The 19,864-nt window shown below is 38.9% G+C and overlaps 1 protein-coding gene across 9 annotated transcripts in view; it reads left to right on the top strand.

Annotated features, from left to right (window-relative positions):
* OSBP2 (oxysterol binding protein 2) overlaps positions 1 to 19,864 on the top strand; it is a 293,276-nt gene that overhangs the window by 71,348 nt on the left and 202,064 nt on the right. For 3 of the 9 annotated variants that reach the window (XM_072599930.1, XM_072599931.1, XM_072599932.1), the window contains exon 1: positions 11,958 to 12,086. The exons of 3 other annotated variants lie outside the window; for them this stretch is intronic. The gene's annotated coding sequence lies outside the window, so the exon portion shown is untranslated. Of the gene's footprint in view, positions 1 to 11,921; positions 12,087 to 19,864 lie in introns of those variants that run through there. 3 more of the 9 variants (XM_072599928.1, XM_072599927.1, XM_072599933.1) reach the window with 3 other exon arrangements.

Here is a 19,864-nt window from a genome sequence, read left to right as displayed (position 1 = left end):
GTAGAAATTGAAAGAATCCACCAGACATCTCCTGAGAGAAAAAATCAAGATGAAAACTCCTAAGTCCAGCGCTCCCAGGTCAAAGAAAAAATACGGTAAGTACCCAGAAAGTATTCAGGTCTCAATACTTGAGCCAAAATTGGGATCACATCTGATTTAGCAGCAACCACAGAAAGGAGAAAAAAAGCTTAGACCATGATATTCCAGAAGGCAAAAAACAATGTAGGCTTACCACCAAGAATGACTTATCCCAAAGGAGGTATTATCATACCAGAGAAAAATGGGTCTTTAATGAAATAGAGGATATCTAAGCAATCCTTATGAAAAGACCAAAAGTATAAATTTGACAAATTCATGAGCCAAGGGAAGCATAAAATGAATAATAGTGAAAGTGAACAATAAATGAGCTATCCTGAGACTAAACAAGGTTAAAGTAGTTACATTTCTTATGTATGGAGAGGATATAGTCCCTTAAGGCTCTATCATTAGGGTTTGTAGGGGAAGTCTAATTAGACAGAAGGCCTAGTAGAAATGATTCTGTTGTATTTTGATGGTCTTGAAGACTGAAAAGAGTAGAGAAGAGGAATAAGCTGGGAAAGGTGAATCAGAGGAAGAATGGGAAAATTCTCTCACATGAATGGGATATAAAGAAGTCTTTACAATGAGGGAGGAATGAGAGGAGAGTGGGCAACACTTGAACTGCTCTTGAATCTGAAGTGGTCACAGGAGAGAGGAATACGTATACACAAACAGTTGGGTACAGAAATTATATCTTACCCAAAAGGGAAATACTGAACAAAAGAGAAAGGAGTTAGGGGAAAGAGGAGGAAATAAGAGGGAAGGGAGATTAAGGGAGGGATTGATCAGAAGCAATACAAACTCTTAAAGAGGAAGTGGGGGAAAAAAGGGAAAATCTTACATAGAAAAGAATGGAGGGAAATACACAATTAGCAATTTTGTAACTGAATGGGAAGAGCTCATTCATAAAATGGAAGAGGATAGCAGGAAGAGGTTAGAAAATAAAATCCAATAAGTTGTTTACAAAAACATGCTTTAAACAGAAAGATATGCACAAACATAAAATGCTGGGGCAAAATCTATTATGTTTCAGTTAAAGTAAAAAAGGTAGAGGCAATAATAATTTCATACAAAGCAACAACAAAAATAGAGCTAATAAAAAGAAACTATTTTTGTAAAAGGCACCGTAGACAGTGAATGAACATCAATATTAATCATGTGCATCAAATGTCATACGTAGCATCTGTGTGTTTGTCCTTTGTTGCCAAAGAAGACTGTGCCATCAGAGAAATGATGACATGACTTGCACTTGACTTTGTTTTGAGTGAGGGAGGGCTGTGCAGGTCACCAACCTCACTTCTCCACAGCCTTCTGAATCCAGTGACCAGATATTCATCAGTCTAACTGTAGATGACCCAGGATGAGGCAGTTGGGGTTAAGTGACTTGCTCAAGGTCGCACAGCTAGCGAGTATCAAGTGTCTGAGGTGAGATTTGAACTCAGGTCCTCCTGACTCCTGCTCTATCCACTGTACCACCTAGCTGCCCACATAGCACCTAAATCTTAAAGAAAAAGTAAAATTTATTACATATATAGTAAAATACATATTACATATGTTACATATATAGCAAAACTATAGTAGTGGGGAACCTCAATTTGCCCCTCTTGGACCTAGCTAAATATAACCCAATCCCCAGAACGAAATGAAGGACCTGAAGAGAGTTTTAGAAAAGTAGAACTCATGATCTTTCCCTTAAACCTCCCCCTCCTCCAACCTTCCTTATCACTGTAGAGGATAACACCTTTCTCCCAGCCCCTCAGACCCCAGGAGTCATCCTGGACTCTGCACCCCTCTCACCCTCCCCCCACCCCTCAATCCCAATCCAGGCTGTTGCCAAGATTTGTTGGTTTTAACCTGTGCTGCATTTCTTGAATGTGTCCCCTTCTGTCCTCTGACACTGCACAACTCTTCCAGAGGCCTCTGTCACCTCACACCTTGGTCATTGTAGTAGCCTGTTGGGGGGTCTGACTGCTTCAAGTTTCTCCCCACTCCTAAAATCTAGGGAACAACAACAAAAAATCCTGAAAATCTAAGGAGAAATTAACAAAACTGAATGTAAACCATTGCATTAATAAATTAATACTTGGAGCTAGATTAAAAAATAACAATAGCCTTGGTTGTTGTTCACTTGTTTTAGTCCGAAATTGTCCAAAAGTTTCTTTTTGTGTGTGGTCTTCCATTACATTATAACTTCCCTGAGGGGAGGAACTTTCTTTTTATTTGTATTTATATCTCCAGCCTTGCACGTGGTAAGCATTTGATACATGTTTATTGACTTACTGATCATCTTACAGTTGAGGAAACTGAGGTAGATACGAAATGACTTGCTTAGGGTCACACAGCTAGAAATTATCTGAGGCCAAATTTGAATTCAGGTCTTTCTAGCTTTAGGCCCAGCACTCTACCACAGTACCACTTAATTGCCTTTTTTTTTTTTTATTTGAAGGGGGAAGGTGAGGCAATTTGGGTTATAAGTGACTTGCCTAAGGTCACACAGCTAGTAGGTGTCAGGTGTCTGAGGCTGAATTTGAACTCAGGTCCACCTGACTCCAGGACCAGTACTCTATTCAGCGTGCTACCTAACTTCCCCCAGTTGCCTTTATATAGCAGTATTGTAAAGACCATCAACATATTAAAGATTTAGGAACTTGACCAACACAGTGACCAACCATTGGATGCATGATAAAATGATCTACTTACTTCCTAATAAAGAGATTATGGGACCAACACACAGACTTATTTTTTTTTTTGGACATAGCTAATATGGGGAATTTTTTTTCTTGACTATGCATGTTTGTAGCAGGGATTTTGTTTTTCTTGCTTTTTATGGGGATATAAAGAGAGGAAGTGGGATGGAGAGCAGGCAGCTCTTCATATGAAAAAAAATTGCCGGGCAGATTCTACCTCTTGAAACTGCTGTGTGCTACTAAGACAAGAGCAAAATAAGCTGGTGAAGTTAAAATCTTATACTGTTAGTGTGTTTTCCTATAATTGAAGGAATATATTTATAATATTTAAGATCTAACTAATATGGTAGATCTTGTCTTGTACAGATCATTTAAATCTTTAGACTGGAAATAACAGAACAAAACTACCTAAATGGGAATTAAAGCCAAGTATAAGTGGGAGACAGTAATAGAGTATCAATCTGCCTTTGAATCCATGTTACCAGACCTGGGGCTTGAACCATAATTTTGGGTAGAGAAGGAACTAGAAGATGTGAATGCTGTGCCACTGATTCAAATGGATTGAATTTAGTAGTGATTGAATAACCATAGCCAAGGGTTTTTAAATGCATCAGCTTCTTTGTCATTAATTGCTTGATACCTTGTTGGTTTTGTGGTGTTTAATGTTTTTACTAGTGACTTGGATCCAGACAAAAGTGGTGCATTTATCAGGTTTGTAGGAGGAATAGTTAACACATTTGGATGATACGGTTAGGATCAGAAAGAGGATAGACTGCGATGCAAACCTAATATGAAATTTAGTAGGCATAAATGTAAACTCTGACACTTGTTTTCAAAAAATCATCTTCATACAATTAGAAGTTGAAGGGACTTTAGAAATCATCTAGTCTCCCCACTTTGAAAAATGGCCCTCTTCTCTGGGATGCTCTCCCTCTACATACCTGGCTGTGAAAAATCCTTTCCTTTCAAGGTTTATAGGATAGGGATGTACTCAGAAATGAATGTCATGTAAACCTCACAGGCACAGGATGAGCTTTTCTTGGGCTTATGCCCAAGAGGAAAAGCTTCCAGGGTAAAGTAATTTAAAACATGTATAAACAAGACAATTGGAAAAGAACTAGTTTTCAGCCCTAAAATACAGGACTAGGATCAATATGCAGAACTTCCAGGGACACAGACTTCATTCACCTCAGTGTCAAGAACTTTATCATGATTAGTACTGTCCCCAAACAGGAGTTTCTTGAGAGGGTCAGAGCTCTTCGTGATTAGAGGTATTCAGGCAGACGCTCCCAGGGAAAGGGTTAGACTAACTCCTGGGCTCCTCCCTCTAAGGTTCTGTAATTAATGTATGCTAGGGGTTTTTTTTATTTAAAAATTCTTTAGCATTTTATTTTCCCCCAATAACTTATGCTATTTTTGACAGAATTAATTGGATCTAGATCCTGGTTCTGAGGTAGGGTGGGTAAAATGTTATTTATAGTTTACTAGAAAGACCATTTGAAATTGTCAGATTTGCATCAGCAGGGTTTCTGAAAGGAAAATACTTAGTACTGCCTAAAGTTACCACAAGGGGGAGATGAAAGCAAGGTTTCTGCTGATCAGCCTATTAAGGAGGACTCTACTAAGTAATAAAATGTGTGGTTCAGTATCTTCTAAGGATTCTGTATATTGGATTTAGATTAAAATGTCCATTGTTCAGAACATCTCTGTCGTAGTAAAAACAACTGGCTTTGTATTGTTTTGTTTTTTTTTTTTACTTATAAAGTGATCTTAGATGAATAATAACTACTTTCCTCACAATAGCTCTTTGAGGTAGAAGTCAGGAAGGTATTGTTATCATCCCTGATTTGGAGAAGGAAATGGAGGTTCACAGAAACAATGACATCATAGAGCTAGTAATAGCATGGGAGGCAAACTCTGACTTCTTGACTCCAGATCCTATTTCCAAAGCATAAGAATTATAATGTTGGTTAATTGGTTGTCATTCTTTGTTCTTGAAGAGGACCAAGATGACGTCACCACGTTGGCATCAAGGTACAGTGTATCCAGTGTGACTGATGAGACCAACATGAGCTTGGAAGGCTCCACCACAGGGGTGGGGTGAGTGGGGGTACTGGGAGGGCACAAATAGCTCATATGAACATTTGTAGTGGAGATGACTTTTAGTGGAGCATCTCACGTTTCTTTTGAGCTACTGCAATTCTGCTTCACTCTTAGAGCACAGCACCTTCTTTGATGTGGGCACACTGTGCTGGGTGATCCTTTATCAGTGTTACCCATGTTTCACAATCAATTCCAAAGATCTTCAGAGAGACCTTGAGAGTGTCCTTGTATTGCTTCTTCTGACCACCACATGAATGCCTGCCTTGTGTGAGTTCTTCACAAAATAGTCTTTTACGCAAATGTACTTTTGGCATTCAGACAATGTGGCAAGCCCACTGGAGTTGTGCTCTCTACAGTAGAATTTGAATACTTGGCAGTTTAGCTTGAGAAAGGAACTCATTGTCTGGTACCTTATCTTGCCAAACAATCTCCAGAATCTTCCTAAGACAATTCAAATGGAAGCGATTCAGTTTCCTGGCATGACACTGGTAAACTGTCCAGGTTTCACAGGCATACAACAATGAGGTCAGCACAACAGGTCTACAGAGCTGTATATATATCTACCAGTTTGGTGGGTAGCTTAATACCTCTTCTCTCCAATACTTTCCTTTGGAGCCTCCTGACCACTGAGCTATAACTCTGGCAATGTGTGTGGCAGTCTCATCATCTGTGTGTACATCCCTGGAAAATATACTGCCAAGGTAAGTGAACTTTTCCACAGCATTAAAAACTTCCCTATTTCCTGAAACCCACATGGCTTTACATATGAATGGGGTGGCCCTGGCTAGTGCAGAACTTTCGTTTTCTTGATATTAATTGTTAGGCCATAATTAGCTCAAACAGCAGAGAATTGATCCACACACATGGTGTTACATCTCAGCCTCAGAGGCTGTATTGAGTACACAATCATCTGCAAACAGAAAGTCTCTTACCAACTTTCCCTCCCACTTCCATCTTGGTTTTGTAGCCTTTTGAAGTTAAATCATTTAACATCAGTGTGGTAGCTGACCTTGATGCTGTTTTCGTCCTCACTGAAGGCATCTGATGACACTGCTGAAAACATCATGCTATAAAAAGCATGGGAACAAAAAACACAGACTTACTTTACTACATTGGTGTCTGGGCAAGTGTGAGAGCATCATCTGTTATCTAGAACCTGGGGATTGAAATCCTGTTCCTTAAAACAAACAAAAGAGGTCCCTGACTTAAACCTCACGATTTAATAAATTCACATGTTTGTTTCACAAGCTTCTTTGCTTTTGTTGAGTTATACCCATATACCCATATACCCACATTCTGAAAGAATGAGATGCTTCAGGAATTGAATCTTATACATATGACAGGTTTCAAGCACAAATTTAACTGCTGATTAGGCCATGGCATCGCTACAAATTCAGATCAAAACAGCAGGATCTTTACCCCTGCAGCTTCTTACAGTAATTCAGATCCCTTAGCATTAATCTAGTGACTAAGGTTCAGTATAGCAATAACACACTTCCACTGCTTGCTTGCCCTGATAACAGAAATTTACTAGGAGAGCTATGAGCAGGGACATGGCTATAGCAGCATCCAAACCAGTTCTCAAGGCCTACGACAGTTTTAGTAGCCTAGCATGTGGAGCCAGGTGGACAGGTTTTTTTTATATGGGAAAATGAATTCAGAAGAGTCCTCTCCCTTAGTCTCACCAGCCTTAGATCTCAGATGTTGCTTCCGTTGAGCTGCTGACTTCAGACATTTTTCTCAACTCATTTGAAGTTGGTCCAAGGACACAGTTAACCTAAGAATGAAACTTAAAAGAATCCTTAGGGTCCCCCCAAAATTTTTCCTCAAACAATTAAGTCTCAATTAACACAGTAGATCTGGACAGTTATTATTAATAATACCATCAAATTATTGCAGTAAATTAGTTTACAAGTAAAAATTAGCAGACTTTCTACAAATCACACTAAAGATCTTTACTTAAACATGTCAGAGAATATTTTTACTTAAGCATTTCTTCCTAAAAGTATTTATCTTTCTTAAAAGCAGTTTAAAATTTGCCCTGATTTAAAAAAGATAATCCCTAAACTTTCATGAGGTTGGAAACCTTTAAACTTATAGATCTCTCTTATTCAACTTTAAAGCAAAAATAAATATTTAAAATTGTAATTTATCAAAACTAAATTGGTATAAAATGTCTTTAAGGATATTATAAATAAATCTCAAAAGTACTATAATAAAATGAATTTCTAATTATCAACCTCCTCTGGTCAAGAAGTGTTTCCATTGGGGAGGAGATTCAGTTTTTCTAAGTGAAGCAATGCTCCCTCCCTCAAATATGCCCAGTTAAATTAGCGTTATCACAATAACAAAATTTACCAGACTTTTAAAATTTTACTCAATATCTTTTTCTTCCATCATTTCCTAGAATATAAACTCAAATTGATATAAAATATGTCACTAGAAATCAAGAAAATAGTTATATTCTGGAGTCCTGCATAAATAGTGTAATATAAATATTTATGATTAGATGGCTCCAATAATCCTTGGAGGTTTTCAAAATCCTTTTTGAGCTCTTCCATGGCCTGAGCCCATTGAATATTTATTTTGGATGTTTGAGATACAGAAGCCTTGACTTTTATGTCTTTCCCTGATAGAAAGCATTGTTCTTCCTCATCTGAAAGGATGGGAGAAGGTATCTGTTCACCAAGAAAATAACCTTCTATAGTCTTATTTTTTCCCCTTTTTTGGGCATTTTCCCCAACCAGTTACTTGACTTTTGGGTCCTTTGTCAAGAGTAGGGTATACTCTGGGAATCTGTAGGATCTCAGTTCCTCCAAGGTGGCACAATCGAGCGTGTACTGGTCTGGACGCAGAGAGGGATTTTTGTGCCCAGAATCTTAGCAGTTACCTCTCCACAGCCACCTGGCCTCCAATTCCACCAAGTCAGCACTGGGGGCATCCCTTCAATTTCCAATTCTTAGCCATCACAGAAAGAGCTGCTATAAATGATTTTTACCATGGGTCCTTTCCTCATTTTTATGATCTCTTTGGGATATAGAGCTTTGGGCATAGTTCCAAATTGCTGTCCAGAACAGCTGGATCAGTTCACAACTCCACCAACAGTGGACTGACAAAATAGTTTCTAACCCATTTTTTAAACGTTCTTTTAACTGTACAGTTCTTAATCGAATAGCATCTAGATTATAAGAGAAGTTGCTTTTCTAATAACATAGCTGATATAATTATTTAAATTTCAGAGTATAAAAATATTTAAAAACATAACAATACCATAAACAATGCTATGTATTTAAACTTAAAACAAAGCTCATTACCAGTCAGGTGACCTCAGTCTAGTTGAATGCATTTTTAAGTTACCTTACACAGCAAATCATTTGTCTCCTTAGCAGCACATGCTGATCATATCTAAAATCTCTACATAAAGTTATCAAGTATAAAGCAATTACATCTAATTAAAGAAATAATAAAACCAGTTAACATGAATATTATTATATTATAGATAATATTATATATTACATGTAATACATATATATAATATATAATAATAAAACTAGTTAACATTTGCCAAGCACTGTGGGGTCACGTGTTACACAGGGTTTTTTTTTTATTCCAGGCATTTCATATTATGGAGTTACTATTTCCAGTTAATTCACTGCAGAAGATTTTAAAAGTGGTAGTATATATATTAGGTTTTAATCTTCTCCAATTATCACCTTTCCCTCACTGATCCCATCCTACACCTGATTCTGCTGTTTCTAATATTTCTCTTGTCTGTTTCCCTCATCTGTCTTTCCAACTTTGGCCACAGCCAGAAAGGGACAAAAGACTCCTTTTTTTTTTTTTTTTTGTAAAGCATTGTAAAATTTGCTTCAGGATTCCCAAAATTCCTGGTAGCCTCCCCTCTGTCCTCATTATCCACAACCAATCTGGGCTCAGGTCATGGTCTGAGTAGGGTAGGCAGTCCTTCCTCTGCTCCACTGGAGCTGTGGTTTTTTCTAAATCTTCCTTAATGCAAATTCTAAAGAACATCAATGCAATCCTTATATCCACCAACCCAATCACAATTTAGGGCTATTCAAGAAAGAAAGGATCTTTTTCCTTAAATAATGAGGGTAATATGTATTTGAAAGCCCTCTCTCCACTGCAGGCTTTAGATCTGCAAATCAAATTTAAAATGCTCATCTGATCTAGCCAAAATATTTTTTTCCTATAGTCTTTTACAAAAAGAGTCCTGTTTTCTCTTATTCAGATCCGTTACTCACCTTTGGTGTTGGCTTTTCCTTTTGTCTTCCATTCTTCATTGTGAGAAAGAAAAGGAGGAGTTCTGTTTCCAAGAGAGTGATAACAGGATATGTCAGAGGTGACTGGTTTTAATCAGATCTGTGACCTGGCAGAAGCAGACTTCTGATCAAGTAAAAGGTCTGAAGCATGTATGCGTGTTTAATGAGCTGTTTAGTATCATCCAACAGCACCCCCCTATGGAGCATGCTAATTTAAATGCACATGTGATGTATGACAAGGGAGGGGAAACATGACAAGGGTGAGATCAGGAAGTTGCATCAGGCCAATGGGGAACAAAGGGGAAAATTCAAATTGAGAACAGGGCATAAATGACCTGGCACTTACCTGAGCAAGTATGCTCCTTTAGGGAGTTATACATTCACAAGAAATGTAAAATAAAACACAATAAGAGCTTTCCTGGCTTCCACAACAAGTATTGTTCTTTCCAGAGCAAACACACTTCTCACATTTGTGCACCAAGGAAAAATCCCTTTTGTGGCTATTTAATTTCACTTTAATGAATTTGAATTTCCCTTCATTGGCACATTAAAAAGTCAAAGGTGGCTTTCTTCCATCGGCACTTGAAGGCTCCAGCTCTGGGCCCCTTAATAAAAATTGAGCCTTTTACTTCAAAGAAGCACTCCAAGGAAAAACCCCTTTCCTGATTTGATCTCCAAAACTTACAACAGAGCTTTTCAAAATTCCTAAAGACAAAGTACGGACAAAAACATGCAGAGTGCTCTCATCACAATTGCCTCAGGTCCAACATGGAACTCTTAAACAACTCCCCGTAGTCTTTGGCACAACACTGCACCTCCTGCCAGAAATCTAGGGCTATCAGTTGAACTCTGCCTTCAAGAGACCTTGGATTGCATGCTTAATTACAGCAAGACTGAAATGGTTCAAAGTTCCAATTCCAAAGTGAACCCAAGCCTCCCAGGGAACGTACCTCCCAACAATCTCTACCAGCAACCTCAGAAACTTAATTTAAATTAAAATAGGACTTCTTTTCAAAGCTTTCTTCAGCAGTTTCATTTATGCACATTTGTCCCCACAGCCTGTGTCAAGAGCACCTTCTGCTCAGAGGAGTGAAAGCTGTAGTTCATATGTTTTGAACAAACATAGACACATATATGCTTACCCAGAGATGATTGAAGGTTAGAATCAGAAGTTTCAGGTTGAAGAGAGAGTCAAAATCTCAACTTAGAGTTTCTCAAGAAAAGCTTGAGCAGCTTCTACCTCACAGAATTTTACCTGTGCACACTCAAAAAGGAGGGCATTTTCTAGGAGACTTTAAGCCAGACCGCTTTCTTTTCCTCTAAAAGCCTGTCATGGTTGCCATAAACTGTGGCATTTAAAAAGGTTCAAGAAACATAATTTCTAGGTAATTTAGTCATCTTATTAATAATAGGTCCAGTACATTTATTAATAAAAGGATGGCCATTTCACTATCTTAAATCAAAGACCCCTCAGGGTGGTGGGCTCACAGCTTATATGCCTTTGGAAGAGCCAGGGTTCCTTAGGTTGGCACTCACATACTACAGCAAGCGAGTGGACTACATTACAATGAATGTCTTGAGGTACATGACTTGGATCACTTAAATCTTGGTCAGAGAGACTTGTTAATTTCCAGGTTATCTGTTTGAGAATCAACATTTTCTCAGAACTGTCTGAGTTAAACAAAAAGAGCAGGAATGCACCTATTAGGCTAAATTTAGAATTTCTTTATTGTCTGATTAGATATTGGCCTGGGTTGATCTCTGATCTCTAAGATTTCCCACACATTAATTTCTGAATGAGGATGTAAAAAAGGGGAAAAATCTTGGACCTAATACAGTAGTAGAAATAATCATTTCTCACAGTCCAGAAAGAGAGACTTATCATTCACATTTCAAGAGAGTAGAACGTTTTGAAATTGATGCAGCACCCCTAACTGTCCTCAAGAGATTAACTGGGGTCCAGTTGGCACATTTTTCTATATTCCCAATTCCAAAAAAATCCGCTTGCTTCTTAGACAGAATTGAGCCTTGTTCTTTTAAAGTACTCCCTCATTGACTTGCACCAAAGTCACAACAAAGTTCATATTGCATAGTGCTTTTCTCAAATGCCAAATTTAAAACCAACAACTCTCAAAGAGTTTCTTGAGCAATTCCAGGTATCTGCCTTGGTCTTTCATGCCACCCCTCCTCTGTTGGCTATGTCCATGTGTAATTATTCCACCCAGGACTATTTTTTCAGCTGCATAATCGTTTCCAAAAAGCCTTTCACACTCTTTTCACATTCACACATGAATAGCAGTCTGGTTTTTATAGTTTTTTTTTTTCTTGAGACAGTAAGATGATTAGATGATCATTTGTATTATAGAGGGGAGGTAGGTGGCACAGTGGATCAAGTGCTGGGCTTAGAGTCAGGAGGACCTGAGTTCAAATGTGGCCTCCAACACTTACTAGCTGTGACCCTGGGCAAGTCACTTAGCCCTGTTTGCCTTGGTTTTCTCATCTGTAAAATGAGCTGGAGAAGAAAATGGCAAACTATTCTGGCATCTTTGCCACAGAAAACCCCAAATGGGGTCACAGAGAGTCAGATGTGGCTGAAATGACCAAATAACAAAACTACCACTAGAACAGAGTGAGCTTTTCGAGACAATCTGAATTAGAGGAAGAGGTTGTCTGGTCAATATCCTTTATTTCTTGTAGTTGCCCAGAGCCCCCAACCTTATTCTGTTCTTTTATAGCCCAGTGTGGTGCTGAAGTCATAATGTGGCTCTGATATCACAGTACAGTGTCTAGAATTCACTCCTATAGGACAGATTCTCTCAGAGGCCTCTTCAGTAAAATCAGAACCAAAGAAGGGGGAGTGCACATGAGGAAAGAGAGCCCTGGGGGCTTACCCCAAAAGATCATCTGGGCAAACAGAGACATGAAAGCCATCTGAAAGGTACAGAACCATGCCCTGTTGGGAGAACAGCTGATGACTTGCCCCTAGTTGGAAATACCTGGTTTATGTTCTCAGGCTGTTCTTTGTGATCCACCAGAAAGAGAGGTTTATAAAGCTTCTTATATTCAAATGCTGGTGCTTAAGTGGCTTAGAGGAATGTGATCTGTCTTGGATATGCATGCAGACGTGTAATTGCACACACACACACACAGACACACTCATACACACACATACACACACACTCTCATACACATGCGTACTCTTTATTGTCTTTTTCAAGTTTTAGAAAAGTCTTTCCAAAAACGTGTAACTCTCAGTGCTTGGGTGTACCTTCCACTGATGCTAGTCTTTGCCCTGCCATGGTTGAGTTGATAGTTTTCATGAGTTTCTGTGACTGCACACAATTCTCTTTCAACTACTGGCTATCTTTCTGGTGTTTAATCTTTATGAACTTGCCCTAGGTTGTTTTCTGTGAAGCAAGCACCTCGCTTATCTCTGGGCCCCTTGGTAGTACCTGCCAGAGTCTGTCCTTGACTAGTGTTGCCCTCTGGAAATTAACAAGGTCACTCATCCTCTGTCATAAAGTGGCATGGGAGTCAGACTTGAATGGAAATGTAATGAATTAATATTCATAGGTGCACATTTATGGAGCACTTTACAATTCATGAAGCATCTTAAAGTATATTGCCTCCTTTATCCAATGAAGTAGATTATCTTCTCCTTTTAATAGATTAGGAAAACCGAAGCTTAAAGAGAGGAAGTAACTCACCCAAGGCTATATGCCAAGTAGTGGCAGAAATGGGAATATGAGAATCCTGCCTCTTGCCATAACCCTGGGATGCCATGGGCTTGCCTTTGCTTGCTCACAGTTTGTGGAAACATCATCATTTGTCCCCATGAAAATAGAGGATCTCAGGATTATAGATTTAGAGCTAGAGGTGACCTGATAGGCTTCCTCCTCTCCTCCCATTTTTATTTTAAACAAATGAAGAAACTTAGGCACTGAGAGGTAAAGAGTCTTGCGAAGAGTAACAGAGCTAGATTTGAGTTCATTTTCTCCTGACTCCAAGTCTGGTACTCTATGCACTGCACCCCCAGTTGCCTTTATACATGTCCTAAAGTGGGGATCTGATACATAAGAGTTTTCTCCTGTCTTACTCTACTATTCTCCCCCCACCCCCATAGAAAAGGAGCATTAGAGGGTTTAGCTTTAGGTGCCATCTGACATCATTCTTTTCTTATTTAATTAATCTATGTAACTCCTCAGTCCCTTGTACTATATTTATTTGAATATGTGTTGTAAAGCAGTTCCATAAGGTAGGGTGGACAAGTTTTATCCCATTAATATGTGAGGAAACTAGAGGTGCAACAGATGCTTTCCCATAACCACATAGGTAGCCAATGTCAGAGCTCAAGACTGAGCCCCAAAGTCAAACTGAGGTCCCTGGATCTCTGTCTATCCCTGTTTGTGTTGCGCTACCTTGCTTTAGTAGGTGAATCAATTCTATGGCAGCAAGTGACAATTCCAGATATTGTAGTCTGGTGATATGTATAAAATCCTCATAAGAATAGCATGCATTGATTATCTCTTCATTCTAAATATGAAAAATAGACTTTTAGGAACAAGTTGCCTGTGAATTAATTGGATTTGTCTGCTTTGAGGCTGAGGCTACAAATACTGACTTCTCGATAGGCCTGGTGTAGATACGTGAGAGAGTTGTCTCTCTCAGCTTGCCTAAATGATAACTTCATCCCCCAAGATGTGGAGGAACCAATGATAAGAATTTCCCTTTTTTATTGGTAAGTTTTATCCTCTTTTAAAAATTTTGAATGCTTTAAACTTAATATTAAACAGCAATGTGACTGATCTTGCTTTGTAACTTTAATTTTAAATTAATTTCAACACATAAAATACAATTTTTCATTCTTTCCTCCAAGTTTCTGTCAGAATTTTTTTGTCCATTCTTATTTGCCTTTCCTGGTCAGTGTCACTTAATGTTTATTAATTCATTAATTGAAGGCTAGAAAAGACCAGAGGTATCTGAGCCCTATGAAAGGTTAAGTAACTTGTCCATCACAAGCATTAGATTTGGAGGACTTTGAGGACAAGGGCTGCTTTTTGCCTTTCTTATTGGCTCCATACCTGCTGTCTTTAAGCATGCCCGTTTCTGTTGAACCTTTGAAAAAACACTTCACTGGATCTTACCACCGACCCCCTGAACTCATCATCCTTTATCTCTTTCTTTCTCAACCATCGCCCCTGAAAAAATGATTCATCCTTGTGGCTTTTTTCCCCTCTCTCTGCACTCCTAAACTCTGGCCTTCAACCTTTTCACTCCCCTGGACATAGTAGAGAGCACTTTCAGTTACAGAGTTCTCTTGATTGCCATGTCCTACCAGAAGAAGTGGATGATAGATTCATGACAATGCAATTGCCACTTGCTACTGTCATCAGTGCCTGTGTTCCCACCGTGACGAATCCTGATGAGATCAAAGAAAAATTTTATGAAGACCTAGAAATCCTTATCATAAATGTGCTGAAAGAGGACAAGCTTATAATTCTTTGAGACTTTAAGGCTAGAGGAAGCTCAGACTACCAGACTTGGCAGAGGACCTTGGGAGGAATGGAGTTGGAAACAACAACAACAGTGGTCACTTACTACTGAAGACTTGTGCATCTCCTGACCTCATCACCAACACTGTCTTCCATTTACCTAAATACACAAAACTTCAAAGCTGCACCCTTGCAGCAAACATTAACATTTAATAGACTATGTGATTATAAGAAGAGAGAGATAGGATGTTAGAGTGACAAAGGCAATTTCAGTGCAGAGTTCTGGACTGATTATAGACTTATCCTCTAAATAATTATAATCTAAATAGTAACATTCAACAAAAGCAGTGGCCCCAAGGCAAAATAACTACCAGAAGAATTAACGTCTACAGATTAGAGTTCTTCTCTGAGCAGGAACAGTTTGTTGCTAACTTAGAGGGAAAGTTGAGTTGACAACTGTGGAGCAGAAAAGGAGAGGGAACTTTCAGAGATTTGATGTATAGCACTGTATTGCTCATCTGGGTCAGAATACTCACAAACATCAAGATTGGTTTGATGAAAATGGATGGAAAAATTCAGAAGCTGCTAAAGGAAAAACAAGAACTCCACAGGGTTTACCAACAGGATAGTCCACTCATCTCTAAGAAGGAAGCATTTAATTCCATTGAAAGTAAAGGATGAGAGAAACTTAGAGAGATGCAGGATTCTTGGCTCAGTGACAAGGCAGATGAAATTCAGTTTTATTCTGATAGTTAACAATCCAAAGAACTTTTATGATGCCCTGAAGGCTATTTATGGGCCAAAGACCTATGGTGCATCACAACTACTCAGTGCTGATGGAGTGACATTGATTAGTGATAAGAACACGATCCTGGAGAGACAGGCTGAACACTTCCATAGTGTTCTCAGCAGATCATCAGTCAGTGGTGAAGCCATTGACCATTTACCCGAGGTTGAAGTCAGTCTCTCCCTAGCTGAAGAAGAGGTTTTGAATGCCTTTAGGTCCCTCTGTTGTGGCAAGGTGCCTGGTGCTGATTCTATTCCAGCTGAGATTTACAAGGTAGGAAGTCCATTGCTTGTACAAAAGCTGACTGCAATCTCCCAGGCTATGTGGCAAAAGGATGTTATCTCTGCAGTAGTTCAAGGATATCTCCATTGTCCTTCTCCATAAAGGTAAAGGAAATAGATTGTCCTTCAGCGATCATGGGAGGGGGTATTGGTTCTATCTCTTAGTCATTGCAGGCAAGATTCTTGTCAGAGTCCTCCTTAATAGGCTAATCCTTCACCTGGAAGAGGGTCATCTACCTGAGAGTCAGTATGGCTTCAGAAAGGGTGGAGGAATGATTGAAATGGTGTTTGCTGCCTGACAACTCCAGGAGAAATGCCAAAAGCAAAAAAGAGGTCTGTACATAAAATTTATAGATCTGACCAAGGCCTTTGATGCTGTCAGTCATGAGGGAAAACTGTCAAAATTTAGTTGCCCAAAGAAGTTTGTCAGTATTGTACATCAGTTTCATGACAGCATGCTTGCCCAGGTTCTGGATAATGAATGTTGCTCTCATGCTTTCCCAGTCATCAAGTGAAACAAGACTGTGTACTTGCTCCCATATTTTTAAAAAAAATTATTGACACTTAAATACATAATAAAGAAAAGAAAAAGAAACATAAATATGAAACTTAAATACGAAATAAGGAAAGAAAAAAACATGTTTTGCACAGCAGAATGTAAGAGAGGATTCAAAATATGTAGCAATAGATTTTCATTTCAGGAAAGTGCATATAATAAATACTATGCATTATGTTGAGGGCTGTCCATCTTTGCTTCCTCATTAGTTTTCTTTTGCAGGACAGCTAGGTGGTGCAGTGGATAGAGCACCAGTGCAGGAGTCAGGAGGACCTGAGTTCAAATCTCACCTCAGACACTTGACACTCACTAGCTGTGTGACCTTGGGCAAGTCACTTAACCACAATTGCCTCATCCTGGGTCCTCTCCAGTCATCCTGATGAATATCTGGTCACTGGAATCATTGGGCTCTGGAGGAGAAGTGAGGCTGGTGACCTGCACAGCCCTCCCTGACTCAAAAAAACAAAGTCATGTGCAAGTCATGTCATTACTTCTCTGATGGCATGGTCTTCTTTGGCAACAAAGGACAAACACACACACAGTTTTCTTTTGTTCACCTTTTCTTTGTTCTTTTTCCTCTTTCCCAAAGGCTATAATTAAGTGTGAATATTTTTATATGTAGATACTTATATACACATACACACATACATGCATATGCGTAAAAATATATACTTTCCTGAACAAATTCTACTCCTGATCTTTGTTTTTATGTTTCTGCATATCTCTTATTTCCTGTCCCTCCTGACTCCTCTGCTTTATTTCTACCCACTACCTTTCCATCCTGTTACTTAATCTACCCCCTTAAGGATCCCTCCCTTATCCTCTCATTTCCATTGATGTAAACACCCTTCCACACCTCACTTAAACCTATTCCCTCACCCTCCCCTTTAGAGATCCCTCCCTTATCTTCTCACCCCTCCCTGTCCACTTAGTGTTTTTATTTCTTTCTGAATTTAGAAGTTTTTTACTCTTCTAGTTTGATATGTATTGTTTCCTCTTGAACCCATTACCAGTGCAAGTAGGTTTCCAGAACTTACAGCCTTTCTCCTTCATCTAATTCCTCTGTGTCAGTTCTTGCTTTCGTACTTTATTTGTATTAAATAATCACTCTTTAGCTGTTATCAGACTCACATACATCCAATTACTAACAGTCTCACACATACATTTTATAATTAAACATACATGAGAGGTAAACAATTTGTGGTTATTGAGTCTCTTGTAATTAGTCTTTGGTATGTACCTTATATTACTCTTGGCTCTTGTTTGTCACATCTATTAATTTCAGGGTTTTTTTAAGTCCTGAAAGTCTGACAGTTCATTAAATGTTCATTTTTCTCATTCAGGACTATGCTTAGCTTTGGTGGGTATATTTTTGGCCAGAAGCCCAGTTCTTTTGCCCTTTCATATATGGTGTTCCAAGACCTACAGTCTTTTAGTATCTCCACTGCTAGGTCTTGTGTTATTCTAATTTGCCACCACCATATTTAAATTCTTTTTTTTTTTGTTACTCGTAATATTTTATCCTTGTGCTGGGGGTTTTGGAATTTTAACTATGACATTCCTATGGGTTTTTATCATAGGATCTCTTTCAGGTGGTTATCAGTGGATTTTTTCTATTTCACCTTTACCCTTTTGTTCTAATGCTTCAGGACAATTTTCTTTAAGTATTTCTTGTGTTATTGTACGAAGATTCTTTTTTTTTGATCATAGCTTCCAGGACGTCCAGTTATTCTTATGTTTTCTTTTCTTGATCTATTCCTGAGATCAGTTGCTTTTCGTATGTTTCATGTTCTGTCTTCTATTTTTTCATTCTTTATATTTTGTTTTATTATTTCTGGATGTCTTATAACTTTCCTGGCTTCCCCTTGCCCAATTCTGGTTTTCAAGGAGTTGCTTTTTCTTTAAGATTCTGGATTTCCTTTTTCGAATTGGTTGGTTTTCTTTTCATAATCTTTTTGTTTTTCTTGGATTGTTCTTATTTTTTTAGTTTTTCCTCAGTCTCTCCTTTGTTTTTTTAAACATTTTTTTAATTATTTTATTTGTTTTCAGTGTTCTACAATCACTTCTATATAACTTGGATTTTTTCCCCCTTTCTACCACTCCTTCTCCCTTCCCTCCCTGAGACAGCATTCAGTTTTATATAGGTTCTACACATACATTTCTATTAAATACATTTTCACCTTAGTCATGTTTCATAGAAAAGAATTAAAATGAATGGGAGAAATCATAAAACAAACCAGAATGTAATACAAAAGAAATAGATCTGCTACATTCTGCAGTTGGATTCCATAGTTCTTTCTCTGGATGTGGAAGGCATTCTGCCTTAGAAGACCATTGGGATTTTTTTTTTTTAATCTCCTTATGTTGCTATGAAGATCCAGTTCTGCCAGAAAAAACTCTCGCACACTGCGGTCGTTGCTGTGCACAAAGTTGTCAGGCCTAGAGGCCTAAGGGCTACCTGAGTCTTTCCTTACCTGTTGCAGGTCTTTGGCTGGCCAAACCAGATAAACGTGTGAGAGAAGAGACTTTCCAGAGTCGAACAAGGGTTAGGTTTTATTCAGGGTCTTGGTTACATGTGCAGGGTGAATTCTTCCTCAGGAGAGAGGAATCCTCTTCCCAAGGAGGCAAAGATCTTACAGTAAGAGAATGGGAGTGGGAGAGGGGAGGGACCTTCCGCCCTCTAAGGGCCCCTCAGCGCTAAGAGCGCCTCCAGGCTTTCCTGACCCTACTTAAGCTCTCCTGCCGCATAGTTTGCACCTGAATACTGTGCCTGCTCTCAGCCCTTAGCTAGACAACAACAGGTGTGCTCAGACCATGGATTAATCTCAAGGGTGGGATGCTCTCCCCAGCAAGTTTCCCACAGGGAAGAGGCGGAAATGCACGAGATAGCCCGGGTCTCACACCTCAATTCCCAGCTGTTCCCTGGGGGGCCTCATGAGAACTCTAAGGTTTAGAAGTCCTCACTTTTACCTGCCTGAGACTGTCCACATGAAACTGAGCTTACACCCCCAACACAAAGTTCTCCTGATTCTGCTCCTTTCTCTCAGCCTCAGATCATATAAGTCTTTTCAGGCCTCTCTGAAGTCTTCCTGTTCATCATTTCTTATAGCACAATAGTATTCCATTACATTCATATACCATAATCTGTTCAGCCATTCCCCAATTGATGGGCATCCTGTTGATTTCCAGTTTTTGGCCACCACAAAGAGTGCTGCTATAAATATTTTTTTACATGTGGGACCCTTTCCCATTTTTATGATCTCTTAGGGATACAGGCCTTGAAGTGATATTGCTGGGTCAAAGGGTATGCACATTTTTGTAGCCCTTTGGGCATAGTTCCAAATTGCTCTCCAGAATGGTTGGATCAGTTCACAACCCCACCAACTATGAATTAGTGTTCCAACTCTCCCACATCTTTTCCAACATTTATCATCTTCCTATTTTGTCATGTTAGCCAGTCTGATAGGTGTGATGTGGTATCTTAGAGTTGTTTTGATTTGCATCTCTCTAATCAATAGTGATTTAGAACATTTTCCTTATGATTATAGATAGCTTTGATTTCTTCCTCTGAAAACTGCCTGTTCATATCCTTTGACCATT

The sequence above is a fragment of the Notamacropus eugenii genome, chromosome 4 (genome assembly GCF_028372415.1).
Source record: "Notamacropus eugenii isolate mMacEug1 chromosome 4, mMacEug1.pri_v2, whole genome shotgun sequence".
In the NCBI taxonomy this organism is placed as follows: domain Eukaryota; kingdom Metazoa; phylum Chordata; class Mammalia; order Diprotodontia; family Macropodidae; genus Notamacropus; species Notamacropus eugenii.
Note: the sequence above shows the minus strand (reverse complement) of the source record. Positions and strands in the feature narration are given on the sequence as shown.